This window comes from Onychostoma macrolepis, chromosome 16, assembly GCF_012432095.1.
Source record: "Onychostoma macrolepis isolate SWU-2019 chromosome 16, ASM1243209v1, whole genome shotgun sequence".
Taxonomy (NCBI): Eukaryota; Metazoa; Chordata; class Actinopteri; order Cypriniformes; family Cyprinidae; genus Onychostoma; species Onychostoma macrolepis.
Genome location: NC_081170.1, coordinates 10,681,182 through 10,697,873, shown reverse-complemented (window position 1 = coordinate 10,697,873; position 16,692 = coordinate 10,681,182).

The window sequence follows — 16,692 nt, the reverse complement described above, 5'->3', positions numbered from 1 at the left end:
TAGACGCTAAAATAAATACAATTTAGTAAAAATGCAGACAGCCATGTGCTAGTGTACAGGCTGTAATGCACTGTATTTGGTTTATGTTGTAGCCCTACTGGTAATGTTTATAAATATATATATATATATAAAATAATATACATTTATTCTATGAAACATAACATATTGTCTACCCATACCAGTCTGTAAGACTGTCAGAAGGGGCAGAGTGACTTGTACTATGGTAAATAGAAAACACTTTTACATGTTTGTGCACTTTGCTGAGCTGTGCGATTACTGAATACAGCTTCAGGGCCCATTATAATTCTCCAAAGCCTTTATACTGTGGCTTGGAAATGGATTGGCAGACTCAGTATTGGAGAGGCGCGACTCGAAATCTAAATACATTGATGCATTTACAGCAGTGTCTGAGACATCATTTCTACACAGAGATATTGAGCTGGTAACTTATTGTAATATGGAAAATAACCTAATCTGAACATTACATGAGAAACCACAATTAAGCAAAATACTTGTTTTTCACAAAATTGCTCAATATTGTCTTCATATTTACTGCTTTTGTTGAATGAAAAAAGCTCAGTATCAGGGCTTTTTTTGTGCAAGGGTTCCAAGGCAGTTCCTGTCAATGAGTAACATACCCAGATGTTAAATTATGTAACAGTTACATGATGTCCACAACACGCAAATCATGGACTGACCAACAAGGACAGAAAAGTGATTGCTCATTCACTGAGTTCCAGTTGTTCAAAGATCATCCTGCTTTTTGTTAAGTACATATTTCCAATTGAAAATGAACATAACTCAAATTATGTTCAAATTATGATTAACCAAAAGGAAACAGAACATATTTGTGTGAGTGTACCATTCACATATATGCTTGCTAACTATTAACCTAACTCTGTTAGGAAGGTCAATTCACTATCAAGTGTAATATTAGCATATGTTAATAGCTAAAAAAAATTCCCACAAAAATATTAAGCAGCACAACTTTTTTTTAACCTCGATTATAATGAGAAGAAATATTTCTTTAGCACCAAATCAGCATATTAAAATGATTTCTGAAGCATTATGTGACACTGAAGACTGAAATAACTGCCATCACAGGGGGAAAAAATACGTTTTAAAATATATAAAAATACAATTGAAGCATATTTCTGCTACCGAATAAAAAAAAAAAAAATTGATATATACACTAACAATTTTGAGTTTATAACTCACAATTGTGATTTTAAAAGGTCATAATTGTGATGTGCAAATCTGAAATTATCTTTCATTTGAATTCATAGTGGAAGAAAAAATAAAAACAATTTCAAGAAGTAAACTCGGAATTAAGAGGCGAAAAAAAGCAGAATTGCAAGATCAAAACTTAAGATCCTGAGAAAAGAAGTTACAACTGTGACATGTAAACTCTGAATTCTAAATGAAAAAATCATAATTGCTGCATGTAAACTCAGAATTCAGAAAAAAATATACGAGTAATTGTGAGATACCATCAGCGCCGATAGCCTTGAGGGCAATTGTGAGAAAAAATGTCAAATCCCTTTTTAATATTTTTATTCTGCGGAAAAAGCTTCCATAAAATAGGAATTGTAAGAATTGTAGGAATTGTTTTAAATGTAAATAATATTTCAACATTTTCATCAAATAAATGCCTTGGTGAGCATGAGACTATCTCTCTATTGATTGGTTAGATTTGTCAAGCCAACACAATCTGACACCCTCTGTGCTGCCATTCGGCTGGTGTTGTGTTTTGATCAGTTTTCATTTGTCGAGGCCCTGCAGGGAGGATGGGTGAGACTGACCGTGACTGTTTGTCCAGACATACAGTCTGCCAGCTGTCTCTCCAACATGTGCTGGCAGCGCAGTGGGGTCCCTTCAGTTAGCAAACAAGCTTCTACTGACCCAACAGGAGAGGGGACTGTGATCGTGAAGCCAAGGTAAACGAACGGCAGTGCATGTTATGTGTTGGATGCGCGTGTGCGCGCGCGCGTGTGTGTGTGTGTGTACCTGTTTTTCTATTCAGGTGGGGACTTAAACCTGAATACACACAGACTCATGGGGACTCGTGTCACAGTGGGGACCTAAATTGAGGTCCCCAAAGGTAAACAAGCTAATAAATCTAAATAATCTTTAGATTTGAAAATCTAAAAATGCAGAAAGTTTCCTGTAAGGGGTAGGTTTAGGTGTAGGGCAATAGAATATACGGTCTGCACAGTAGAAAAAGCATTACGCCTATGGAGAGTCCCCACAAGGATAGCAAACCAGACAATGTCTACAATGTAGACATCTAAACGGACCAAAAACACACAAAATGTTCAAGCATACTTGGTTCAATTTGGTACAATTCGGTGCCAAACAGTTGCTGCAGCGATTGACTTCCATAGTATTTTTCTATACTATAGTAATCAGTGGCTACTGCAACATACTTCAGAATATCTTCTTTTGTGTTTAACAGAAGAAAGAAACTCATACAGGTTGAGGATGTGTAAATGATGTCTGATGAAAATTAAACATTTTCATTATCGGGTGAACTATAAGATGCTTTACTGATATACCTCCATCCTTTCAGAACAATATACCATCCTTCATTACTTACCTATAGCAACTCCATAATGCATCTGAGCTGGTCTAATTGCATGGAGTTTGTTGACTGACATCAGCACTATGGACTTAAATCAACCTATAATTAATCATCTGACCTTTGTCTTTGTTGAGGGCAAAGGTTAATGATTCATCAAGCCTATATCCGCTGGGCGGCCCTGGCTGATGTCAAGTCTGAAACCTCTAGACTGTCTTTGTCTGTTTTTAAAAAAAAAAAAAAGCAATTTGTAACTTAAGACGACTAGACTAATAATGACATCAAGTGTCAATAAAATCTTACTTTTGAATCAATATACGATAATTGTGGAATTCTTCCTCCATTTCTCCTCTCAGAACGCAGTGCTTATTTAACTGCGAAAACATTGACGTGGTACTCTAGGGGCATATTAAATCAATAATATTTCTGCCTTTCACTCACATTGTACTGGGATCTTCTGCCAATAAAGCACATCCTGTAATCAAAGTCACTCTGTGTAAGCATGCAAAATCAGATATTGCATATACAGGCCAATAGCTCAGAAAAAAACAAATATAAGTAAAAGTCAGATTTCCTTTGTTGTCAATAGATTAATCATCATAGTCTCAAGAGGTTTCTTATTATGGAGCGAATTTTGTGCCAATATTCATCAAACAAATCCAGTGTTTCGCAAATAAACACAATCTGCTTTTGCAAAGAAAAACTCGACTTGCAAACAAACGCAAAGTGATTTGCAAATACAAAACTCTATTTGAGAGAAAATGCAGAGGTATGGACAAATATATGTATTGTGTGTTGCAACTGTGAGACTCATTTGCCTTTTTATGAGGAAACTTGGCTTGATTTTCTCACAAATGAGTGCAGGCAGATTTTCTCACACGTGCAATTGAGCAACTTTCTTTTCCAAAAACAGCAGATGGGCTGTCGGTCAATTTACGCTAGTCTCCCGAGACCTTTTCAGACCAGTATGAGTGGGGAACAGGTGAGTTTCTGTCTTACTATCTCTATAATTAACCATTTAGATGTTTTCAAAAAGCGACCCTACTACAGTGTCAGTGAAATTCACAACAAGTGCTGTAAAACTGTTAACATGATTGATCAGTTCAAAAATCAGGAGTGACATGGCTAAACATTTAACTAGACAGTCTTTCCCCTATAAAAACTGATCCATTCTCCGTAACTCTTATCCTCTGTTGGATCGCGGGATATAGAATATATAACATTCAAAACAATGCAGGGGTATAACAATATATCGTGTCACAATATATTGTAATACAAAAATGCAAATGTATAATGGATAGCAACAATATTGTGTACAAAAAATAAAAGCTTAGACAATTTAATTTATTATCAGATATAGTAATATCACCCAAGAGGTCATTAATTATTAATAAAAAAATGAAAACAAATCACATTATTTAGTACAATATATTAAACTTTTTTTTAAATGATTAAATAATTACGTATTTTTTAGCTAAGCAAAATGATGAATATTTCTCTTCTGGTGTCACAATTGTCCTGTGAATTGGGGAGAAGGAACAAGTTCATGCTGATGTAATACTAAATTCAGCATTTTAATAAACAGTGGTTTAATAAACAGCGTGCTACACGGGTGAAGACACACTCTAGACAGCGAGGACTCTTCTTGGAGTGACTCGGATGACGAATGTTTGCATTTTGAAGAGCCACTAATATAATTCCTGACGGTAGCCTTTTATTCTTAACTTCATGAGTTAAAATGTTGCTCGGCCTTATATAAAAAGCTACATAATTTTAGTTGGATTTTTCCAAACAGGCTATTGTCAGACTAAAATCTGCTGGTATATTGGTTGAAATATCTCCTTACAGTTTTACATGTTGTACAAGGCATGTATTACTGTACTATATATAAACATAAATATGATAATAAACTATGATATCCCTTATGAAAATTAAAGTTGGTTTTACTATAGTAAAAGTGTGGTAATCATGTTTTTTTGCAGGTTACCATTTCAATATAGGCAGCTTTACTACAAATACCATGGTATTTATTTAGTAAAACCATGGTTAATTTTCGTAAGGGATATTAATGTTTAGATTATATTTTGGTACATTTACATAGCTGAATCACAATAAAGCTCACCTGAACTTTAACTAGTTTATTAAATGATTATAGTAGCCTATTTGTATAATTAGTTTAGCCTACTCCTTTCAGTACGCTATCTATGTGTAGTTTTATACTTGTTTAAACTTTTACTGCAGAGGTAGCCTACAACATGTCTATAGCAGAAAGACAATAAATCTTACTTGACCTTGTAAATTAAAGTAAATTAACTAATGATCACAACAAACAAGGACAGGAACAGGAACTCCAAATAAGGGCACGAGAGGAGGGGAAACACAAGACGTAGAGACAAAGTCTGACAGACCTAATGTAAAAAATAAAATTCAAAATGCTTTCATTTTTGGTACACAATATTGTCGCTATCCACTACACATTTGCATTTTAGTATTACAATATATTGTGACAAGATATATTGTTATACCCCTGCATTGTTTTGAATGTTATATATTCTATATCCCGCGATCCAACAGAGGATAAGAGTTACGGAGAATGGATCAGTTTTTATAGGGGAAAGACTGTCTAGTTAAATGTTTAGCCATGTCACTCCTGATTTTTGAACTGATCAATCATGTTAACAGTTTTACAGCACTTGTTGTGAATTTCACTGACACTGTAGTAGGGTCGCTTTTTGAAAACATCTAAATGGTTAATTATAGAGATAGTAAGACAGAACGTCTCAGGTTACATATGTAACCATGGTTCCCTGAGTAGGGAACGAGACACTGCGTCCTCTAGGGGTCGCTATGGGGAACGCCGTCAGCGTGACCCGTGTCTGAAGCATATATACAAAAACACCACATGTTGGCCGGCGACAGCCTATGACGTCACTACCAGCACGACCACAGTATAAAGGGAAGGAAAATACGTCATTCACTTCTTCATCTGAAGCTTGCGTCCGAAGCATGGCACCGAGCCTAGAGGACGCAGTGTCTCGTTCCCTACTCAGGGAACCATGGTTACATATGTAACCTGAGACGTTCCCTTTCGAGGGAACTTCGAACTGCGTCCTCTAGGGGTCGCTATGGGGAACGGAATACCCACGCCACCTGAGGGGAGTGCAAGCCAAGCACAAAAAGGCGAGCACTAAGTACCAACTCTACCCGGCTAAGGGAGTTGCCCCTGGGACGGTTCGACGGCTGTCAGTGACATTATCCCCTTTGGCCAAAACCTGAGCTGTATACCCCAGATACTTACCTGTTAGGGGCCGGGCCTCCTGGACCCAGGGTAGAGCTCAAAGGCTTGGAATCAGAAGCAGAGATTCCTTTAAGGGGATACGACCAAGCGCCTAGGATAGTAACTAGGTCTTGGCCTGTCACCCAGGGGCTACTGCTTGCTCTGCATGAGTTCGCTGAAGGAATTGCTTCAACAGATCCTTGGTAGCAACACCCTGTTCAAGTCAGTATCACTGGGGATACATAGGTAGAGTGGGGCCCAAGGTGAAAACCGGGACCTGACCGACTCAAAGAAAAGGCACGAAGCCGCAGCGCATAACCCATACCATACAGGATTTTAGAAAGATCGCAAAGCACTTGGTGTGCGATCTTACCACGACGTGGCTTTCAGAAAGTGCACAGAGACTAGCGTGCGCACTTACCATAACATGGATTTGAAACACCGTTCTGGAGAGCGGAGAACCCAACTCTCAGCATGAGAGGGAACTCAGACGCTCAGAAGGGAGCGGCATGCTCATAGGTGACCCTCATGGTGAGGGGAGCAACGCCAGCTCGACCCACAAGGAGAGCATATGGGACACAGAGCTTTGGGGGAGTGGAGAACCCAACTCTCAACATGAGAGGGAACTCAGACGCTCAGAAGGGAGCGGCATGCTCATAGGTGACCCTCTATGGCAAGGGGAGCAATGCTAGCTCAACCAACGAACATAGCTCTGGAGAGCGGAGAACCCAACTCTCAGCATGAGAGGGAACTCAGATGCTCAGAAGGGAGCGGCATGCTCATAGGTGACCCTCTATGGCAAGGGGAGCAATGCTAGCTCGACCAACGAACATAGCTCTGGAGAGCGGAGAACCCAACTCTCAGCATGAGAGGGAACTCAGACGCTCAGAAGGGAGCGGCATGCTCATAGGTGACCCTCATGGTGAGGGGAGCCACGCCAGCTCAACCCACAAGGAGAGCATATGGGACACAGAGCTTTGAGGGAGCGGAGAACCCAACTCTCAGCATGAGAGGGAACTCAGACGCTCAGAAGGGAGCTGCATGCCCATGAGTGACCCTCTATGATGAGGGGAGCAATGCTAACTCTACCAACAAGGAGAGCAACCCAACAGGGAGGCATAGAGAGTCCTAACAACCTGAGGCTGCTGATGACAGAGCTCTGGAGAGCGGAGAACTCAACTCAGCATGAGAGGGAACTCAGACGCTCAGATGGGAACGGCATGCTCATAGGTGACCCTCTAAGGTGAGGGGAGCAAAGCTAGCTCGACCAATGGCCTAAAAAAACGGTAAGCCCTCCAGAGAAGCTAGCAGGGGAGACGCACACTCTAGGCAAGGGCTCAGGGAGATTGCTACTTAAAAACCTTCGGAAGGGGAGCAGTCCCTAAGCTAGCACATAGATATCCTCAGATAGCCATGCACCTTCTCAAACCAAAGAAACTGAAGTAAAAAGATCTGCAGGTCCTGGAACTGCAGTGTTGCAAGAGTGGAACACATAAATACCAGTAAACCATAGAACTGGATCGTACTCACCCATCCATGGTTCCTGCGCATGAGATCAGTCCCGGAGGCGAAATCCGAAGAGTCGGGTCCAGACCATCAGTAAGGTAGTTTCTATGAAACATAGAACTTAACCAAAACATCATAAGTCCAGCATAGAGACTGCAATGATTTTAAAGCGCAGGTTTCTATCTTGGTCCCCACCTGACCTCGGCCTGTCGCCGGCCAACATGTGGTGTTTTTGTATATATGCTTCAGACACGGGTCACGCTGACGGCGTTCCCCATAGCGACCCCTAGAGGACGCAGTTCGAAGTTCCCTCGAAAGGGAAACTCACCTGCCCCACTCATACTGGTCTGAAAAGGTCTCGGGAGACTAGCGTAAATTGACCGACAGCGCCATCTGCTGTTTTTGGAAAAGAAAGTTGCTCAATTGCACGTGTGAGAAAATCTGCCCGCACGCGTGTGAGAAAATCAGCCTGCACTCATTTGTGAGAAAATCAAGCCAAGTTTCCTCATAAAAAGACAAATGAGTCTCACAGTTGCAACACACAATACATATATTTGTCCATACCTCTGCATTTTCTCTCAAATAGAGTTTTGTATTTGCAAATCACTTTGCGTTTGTTTGCAAGTCAAGTTTTTCTTTGCAAAGCAGATTGTGTTTATTTGCGAAACACTGGATTTGTTTGATGAATATTGGCACAAAATTCGCTCCATAGTTTCTGTCCCAATGAACTCGACAAATCAGACCCAATTACATTTCAATAGAACAAACTGCTGATGCAAACAGGGAAGCACATATTCAGATCCATAATTCTGTGCATCACATCAGCAATTTCTCAGCTGAGAGCTCAGGACTAATCATGTATTAATAATGATCTTACAGCACAGTCATCGTGTAGCTATACATGATTCTGACATCATTTATTCACCCTCATGTTGTTCCAGACTTAAATGAATGACTTTCTTCTGTGGAATGCAAAAAGGGTGTTTATATAAAAATGTGCATTATTTTCTATAGACCTTAGTCAATTTCTGACTCAAATACAGTGTCAGAAATGACAGAAATAAGCTCATTTTCATCCGCATAAAGTTCTATATTTTATCTAAACTGATTATTGATCAATGTTTTACCTTGACATTTGCATTGTAAATTAGACTGAAAATAGCCTGTTCCTGTCTCAAATATTGTAATCTACTGCTATGTGTTGGTGTCTGTCATATTTACAGCCAGGACTGAAATCTTTGATGCTAAGAGAGCAGCTTTGCAAAGTGAATATTTATATGCGAGGAGAAGGAATCAGATTGTGAATTTGTCATTTCATTTCCGCCTTTAATGGTTATGCACAAACACATACACATGGATACACACAGAAATACTTGGGAACATCAACTCCAAACTTCAATCATGGATACAAATTTATACCACTTCAATGCTAGCCACCCATTTGCTGTGACTCAGGAAATGTCTTGTGTAATGTCACAGAACAGGTATTACATTTTCCTCAAAATGCTTAATGTTCCTTGAATGGAATTTTCTTCTGGTAAATCGGCTGAGGAAACAGGGAAATTACTTTTTGACAAGTCACATGTGAAACATTACTTTCTATTAATCTCTGAATAAATTCAGTTGCAAATGAATTCAGATATTCACCATCTCATTCTATATATATATATATATATATATATACATATATATATATGGGTAGCTGACAAATAAAAATTGGACTGTGTCCTATGGTGTGACATAGCAAAAATGTAGAAAAAAAAACTTAACATATAAATAACATGAGAAAAATGTATCTTCATTCTTAGAGTTACAAATAGCATGAGAGAGATTTATCTTCAATATTAGAGTTTTTTTAGTTTTTTTAGTTTTTTTTCTGTCACACCATAGTACACCTTGATACGTCAACTACCCATATATATATATATATATATATATATATATCCTATATATTTATTTGATGCAATTTAATGTCTAAATTATGTTTTACTAATAATAGCCTAATTATTAGCTTCTATAATATTTTTCAGTTATAGATGGTGTTGTGTGCAACTCCTTTCTCTATGCTGTGAATATGTTTTGTAAATGGGAATTCGGGCACTGGCAAGGGTCTTGATCTAAAAAACTTTGGGTCACGAATGACTCAATTAAGACAACTCGATTATCTGGTCGCATATTAGCCTACGTCAGTGTATTTATCAACGGCGTTACTGTATAATGCTTTAAAACTAATGCCGTCAAATGATTAATCGCATACAAAATAAAAGTTTTTGTTTGCATAATATATGTGTGTGTTCTGTGTATATTTATTATGTATACATAAATACACACACATACAGTATATATTTAGAAAATATTTACATGTCTATATTTATATTATAAGTATTTAATATATAAACATAACCTATTTTTCTGAAATATATACAATATATACATGTATGTCTATTTATATAATAAACATTCACAGCACACATAGATATATTATGTAAACAAAAACTTTTATGTTGGATGCGATTAATCGCGATTAATCGTTTGACTGCACTAATTAAAACGGTTATCATCCTAGTGTAGTAGGTTTGTTGTGCAACTCCAGACATTTCCGGTAAGTGAAAGCATGGCATTTCTGTTTCACTGTGGAAATTTTTTAGGGTTTTATTGAACTGACAACGAGACAGCCCTATAAATTCTTACATTTATTAAGAAATAATAACATTTTATAGATTTGTCTTAAGATTTTCTGACTAAAATGTGAGGTGCTCACCATTGCCAAGGTCTATTGAGTATTTTTGAGTACTGCTAGGAAGTCAAGACTTCCAAAAATGTTAATGAGAATTGGATCTGATACTGTACAGATTAAAGTGTGATGAAATGAAAATTCACCCCATTTTCTTAATGCATTTTATAAATCCTATTATGAACAGGTAGTCTGTGTATGTTTCATTTAAAAAAAAAAATGTTCTGACCTTGAGTGTTTAATCAGAATATCATAACTGGACCTTCATTGTTCATCTGTCTCCAGTTTTGAGCGCAATGCCCACACCACAGAATCAAGAAAATCATTATTTTATTTATTTATTTATTTGATAATCTGTTACATTTGGATGCATGTCTCAATATGGAACATAATATGTGTCACTACTTATGTTTTACTGAGACTTTGAGATTTACAAACACTTTCTCCCAAGCACTTCTTCTCATTGGCAATTTTATAATATCATCCTTCAAATAAGAGGAATAAAAGGCCAGGATATAATAAGAAAGCAGTTTGGGTATGCCATACTGAGCTCACTTACTGGAAACAGTGAGAGGGTTGGCATTCTCCCATGTTTCATCACAAGAAGGGAAAGAATATAAAAATGTTGTTTTGAACTTCACCGTGATGATTACCTCTGGGTTTTGGGGGATGTTAAAAAAGACGGTTATTACTGTCGCTCATAGATTGTTTATAGGAGCCGCTGTTGAACTGGTGAATGAGATAATTTCCTTTTTCACCTACAGACATGACTTCACATTGCTAATCAGGCCCACCAGCAGGCCGCTTCATAAGAACTGCAGTAAGTTACCCACCCTACAGAGCATCACACTAGTACTTCAGGAGGTTAATTAGAGTGAGTTAAAGCATGCTGATTGATTACTCACCATAGAGAGTCATGGGGGATAGCATGTGAAAGGTCAAGAAAAGGCATCCACTTAGCTGGTTGGAGACTGACAGTGATTGAAGTATGATATCACAAGCATTCTTTGAACGCTGAACAAAAATTGCCTCTGTATTGCTATAATGGGGAAAAGAACATCTGGAGAAGTCCATTTGACAAGACAACATAGTACACTTTCCTAAATGTAATATAATTAGATATTTATTTTTTTATGTTACTTGCAAAAAATGTCAAAAGAAAAAGAATGGTGTAGTTATGAACAGGAAACAGAATGGTAGATACTGTATGGCGCAGTTTATGGTGTACTGGCAGACTAACCAATATTCATGATCTAGTAGTCCTGGGATGTAAACGTTTGAATATAAATCTTATTACGATATTATCATACTTAGTTTCAAAGAGTCCTCTACCTCTCATAAAGAATTATGTTTAAAAAGAAAGAAAGAATGAAAGAAAAATGCAAGTAAAAACAAAGAAATGCATCAACAATTACAATAGTGATCAGACGGATTGCATTTGAAAATAGAGTTTATAGCTGTATGACTACATTCTCCTTGTGGGTCTGTATGACTACAATGATGCTTCTAGGCAGTTATATACTGCACATTTTATCCATTCAGCGCATCTCATTCTGAGCTCAACAGGAGGTTTGAAATGGAGAAAAAATGAGGGCAACAATCACAGGTTAAAGACCAGGTGCAACTGCAGAGGTCTTTTTAACAGAGACATAGATCTCTGTGTAATCAGATCAGAAAATACCCTCCAGCTTTAATAGTCCACTCAGCTTTTCCCATCATTCTCTTAGTGGCAGGTGGTTATGGCATGCCTCAGGCATGTTCGCGCCACAGGTGAACATCACCTCCATCTTAAAGATGAAAGAATGCTCATTGTGGAGATGACAGGGTTAGATTATGAGTGATGACATGCTGTCTGAGGATGTTGTTGGTGGGTTGACAGTTCAACAATGGGAGAATAGACGATCGAGACCTCACCTGTTATCTGTCGCTGCCGTGTCATGAAAACATGTACTTCCATAATCTCTCTTCAGGGATTCCTCGCTACAATTTACCTCCCTCTGCCAAAGATCTGTACAGGGACATGTTTTCCGTCTCGCGTCGTCCATATGGCTGTTAACCTGGAAAAAAAATGCCTGAGGCAACATATCAGCGATGATGTGCTCATGATAACACCATTATGAGATATGACTGGGAAGATGTCCAGCTAGAATCATACATCAGATGGTCAGATGTCTGTGAGAGGTTACAAATTGTGATAAACTGGCTCTTTTTCTGTCAGTGGTCTGGTGGTGGAAAGATACATAATAAAGATAATGGCCTTAGAGTCCTATATTTTACTAAATTATGTCGCAAACTGATAATGGTTAGTTGTCACAGAGAATTTTATGTTCTTAGGAGAAGGGTGTTTTTCATATTGGGTCAGGGCAAGTTGTCACATTTTATTGACACTTTAAATGTTTTATTACAATATTTTTTCGCCAAAAATAGTTTATAGTTTTTGTTACATTTGAGATTTTTGCTTTTTAATTCATTTTGTCTTTCATAATTATTTTATTGCTTACATTTTGCTGAAAAAGCTCATAATAGTCTGTCCCAGGTAGCTGATAACCAAAAAAAATTAATTTCGACTCATCCCTTTTTGATTAAAAAAAGTAAAAACAAGGCTATATTGCGGGACTTAAAATGGAAGTATGGGGTGAATTTTTGGAGAATTTAAAATCAGAAATGTAAAGCATATGGTTTTATAAAATGACTTACATTAATTCTCATGTTAAAATGTGTGTATTATTTGAGCTGTAAAGCTGTTTAAATCTTAATTTTGTCATTTTAGTTGTCAATGTCATGGCAACAAAGTTGTAAAGATGGATAAACTGTAACTTTACACAGTTAATAAGCATTTTTTCAAACTAAAATGATGTTAACATGCATATTGTTTACATTTTATGGCTATACTTTTGAAACAGTGGTTATTTTAATGTTTACAGACCCTATTGACTGTCATTGTAAGTGCTTCTGTGCAACTCTGGAAAAAAATAAAATGGAACTAGTTAAAGAGGAACTAGTTAAAATTTATTTTTGTGGTAATCAAGTGCTGTCGATTAAGCTCCAAACCCAGAATATTGCTTTACATGATAGATTTCATTGTGAAAATATATCCATGTAATGAAACAATGTGCCCCACCATTGAGGTTAACATTCAATAAACTTTTTTGTATTTATTTATTTTTTTATTATTGAGTGATTTGGTAGCCAACGCTTTAAGGTATGTTTCTATAAAGAAAAAGACTTAATAAACTCACACCAAGAATAGTAGGATTTTATGTTACCCAGTATAAATAACTGATATGAGTGTTATGGAAAATCAAAGAATATTTGGTCGTCAGGTGAAAAACAAAAGCAAGTCGTTCTGGTACAAGCGTTTTTAAAAGGAAGTCCCTGCAGGCAGCTGAGCCACATGTCGCCTTTTTGTGCATTTGACCTGAGAGAAAGCCAGATGTGTCAGTCCTCTCATGCCTGACAAGTGAAGAAAGGTTAATGGTTGTGTATTTCGGGAACGTGATTTATTCTGTTTCACCTTATCTGATTGAAAGCCCCACGTGGGTTTGCATATCTTTGAATTCATTAGGGCCCATTAGCGACAGGGCTTGTTATAGGCCGATCCATCGCTACATTCAGGATGCGGGGGGCTTTTGTTCCTCAAATGCCAAACACTTAACGAGTGTGCACCACAGCTACGCTTCCTCGGACAGAGATCAGGTTTCAAGCGAAAATAAAATGAGACAGAGGTCAGACAAGACCAGACAGTGAAGAGGACACTTTCAGGTGTCTGACAGAATTACTAAGTGACTGGAGAATATCATTTGGTAAATAGGTGAATTAACTGAATCCCTATATTGCTTGTCATTGCTAGAATATTCTGTAGATGATTTCAATTGGAGGATGATAATTTAGGCCAACAAAATAAAACAAAGCATATGAGTCACAGTGAAATGAATTCAGTGATTCACTGCTTGAGAGGTTTTTATGCATTGCTGGTCTTTTCAATCAGTGCTCTGCTATAGTCAGTAGTCTAAGCCGCTCATATGCTGACTAACAACATATGGTGCTAACACTGTCAACCTTATATTTTTTTTACATAAGATTTAAAGCTAATCCACAATGTTATAAGTTTTTAATCCCCTCAGCAACTTCAATTTTTTTTTGAAGTTGTCAATAGATTATTATAATATTATTATGCAGTAGTATAGATAATAGACAGTATAGTAATGTAGTTTACAAGAAAATACCATTTGAGTCTTTCAGTTTCAAGTTTAATTCAATGTGTTACTAGTAAATTTGTGAAATTTATTGGCAATGTCTGAGTGAAAATTATTTCAACACAATTTTTGTTTCAGTTTGGTTGGGTCCCAAAGTCCACTTCACCACTACTGAAAATAAAATTTTGCATTTTTCTAAATTAATAAATCATTTTGTTTTTACTATAATTGTTTTTATACAATTATAAATACAATTATTTAGTATTTGGTTTATCTTTAGCTTTTAATATGTCTTCATGTTCAATACAAATTGTCAGCATGAAGTTTTGAGTGAAAAGATTAAATGAAAAATTAATATTTCAGAATCATTTTAGTGTAACATAAAAGTTTTAGTGAAAAGTTAATAAAAATATATATTTCGGGATTTTGTAGTATTTAGTTGTCCATCTTTTTCTTTACTCAATTTTTTTTTCATTATAATATATTTTTTATTTTCACGCTCTCACTACTTCTGTTCAGACATCCCTTAAAGAGCAATAGACAAGTTTTTGCATCTATGACAGTGTTTAGGTTTCCCCTCAGTCATACAGTGAGTTGTGCTGTTGGGAGTGCATTGTTATTCTCATCTCGATGGTGTTTACACCCCAGTGTTATAATTTCATGCATGATCACACACACGCATACACACATACGCATGATCTGCTGCTTGGCCAAGTAGCGCTGGCTTTCCACAAGCAGCTGCTCTGTACTGCCACATCTGCTAAGAGCAAACAGAGAAGTGGTGAAAAAATAGAATACTGTTCATTTTATAAGCCCACATACATTATTACTTTATTTTTCACAATATATGTTTTCTCTATTTGACGCTGATATTGTACCAAATGTGTTTAGTCGAGTCACGTTTAAAGGAAACGTCGATTCACGTGATATTCTTTCACCTCTTGACCCATTACCTTTAAAGATATGGTCTGTTTCATTGCTGATGGAAAATTCACAGCTATTAAATTGAACTCTGATATAAAGGCTTAAACCAATGAAAGCAACTATTACCCGGACAGCACATAAACCTGTCAATTTTTGAACTTAATGACTCTTATATATCTTGCCATCTGCCTCCCCAGCCTTGTGTTTTCATGAGTGGTTCATTTCAGAGGAGAAAAGGCCTTCACAGTGGTATCATCATGCCCGCTCGTGCCAACTGCTTTTCACAGGCTATTGGTTTCATAATAATGTATGTTGTAAATCTTGTGAGATTATAACAGTTGTTTATCTGCCACTATCTCTGAATTCATTACGTGCAGGCCCTAAGAGCCAAATGAAAACCGAAAACACAAAGAGGGAGGCAATGGAGGGTAAAAACCAGTCTAATTATCTTCCTCTCAAGGCATCAGTTATGGCAGCTAAGCTTTAGCTTTCATTTACAACTCTTTGTGCTTGGTGAATAACAGCAAAGACAGTTGTGTTTCTTCACACCATACTGCATGTGAAGTGAAGGAGTGACAGTTTCTACGTGTCAGTGGTTAAAGCCTCTTTTGAAAAGTTGGAGAGTTTAGGAGTTTTATATATCTTGGCTATTATTCATTTCAGATTAAAACATGGAAAGAAAAACAGTTGATACATAATGTGATTTTTGTCAGGTTGTCAGCTCAGACCGGCACCAATGTATGAAGTTTCAATCAGTCATATATTTCTAATTCATTTAAAATATATGTTATTATGTATATTTGTATAACAAACCAAAAAATAAAAACATAAATAAAACTTTATTTTATTGTATTCTGTTGTATTTTATTTTATTATTTACTTTTATTTTAAATGTATATTTCATAAATATTTTGAATATTTTATCTTTTAAAAAATATTTAGATTTCTTGAAATAAACAGTTATTTCAATTAACACATGTCAGCATATTAAATTATAATCGTGCTGTCCTTTTTTGTTGTTTGTTTAAAACATTAATGTAAATGTAAACAATTTGTTTAAAGTACTTTATTTCATTGTATTTTTGCAGTTCTGTAAATTACGGTTCAGTGCATGCATAAGATGATTGCCAGTCATTTTACATTTATATTATTTATTTCATAGTATTATTTTATACTTCAGTAAATCATGTAGCTCAATCCAACTTCAAATCAAATCAATCAAATCTGCATGCGTACAATGCCTACATCAAAGTCTATGAATTATTTTAGTTTTGCTTTTCCATGTGTCAGCATGCTTGTTCTACAATATCACCTCCGTAAACAATCTGTCCCAAAGGCTTGATGTGTGGTCATGCTATATGAATACAAATGTTCCCACTACTATCGTCTACTACAGGCTGGTGATAATGAGAGCCCGGCTCCTGGGGGCACTTTGGTCACTCCAAATCTGGCAGTACTTTTGCTTTTCGTTTGGTCC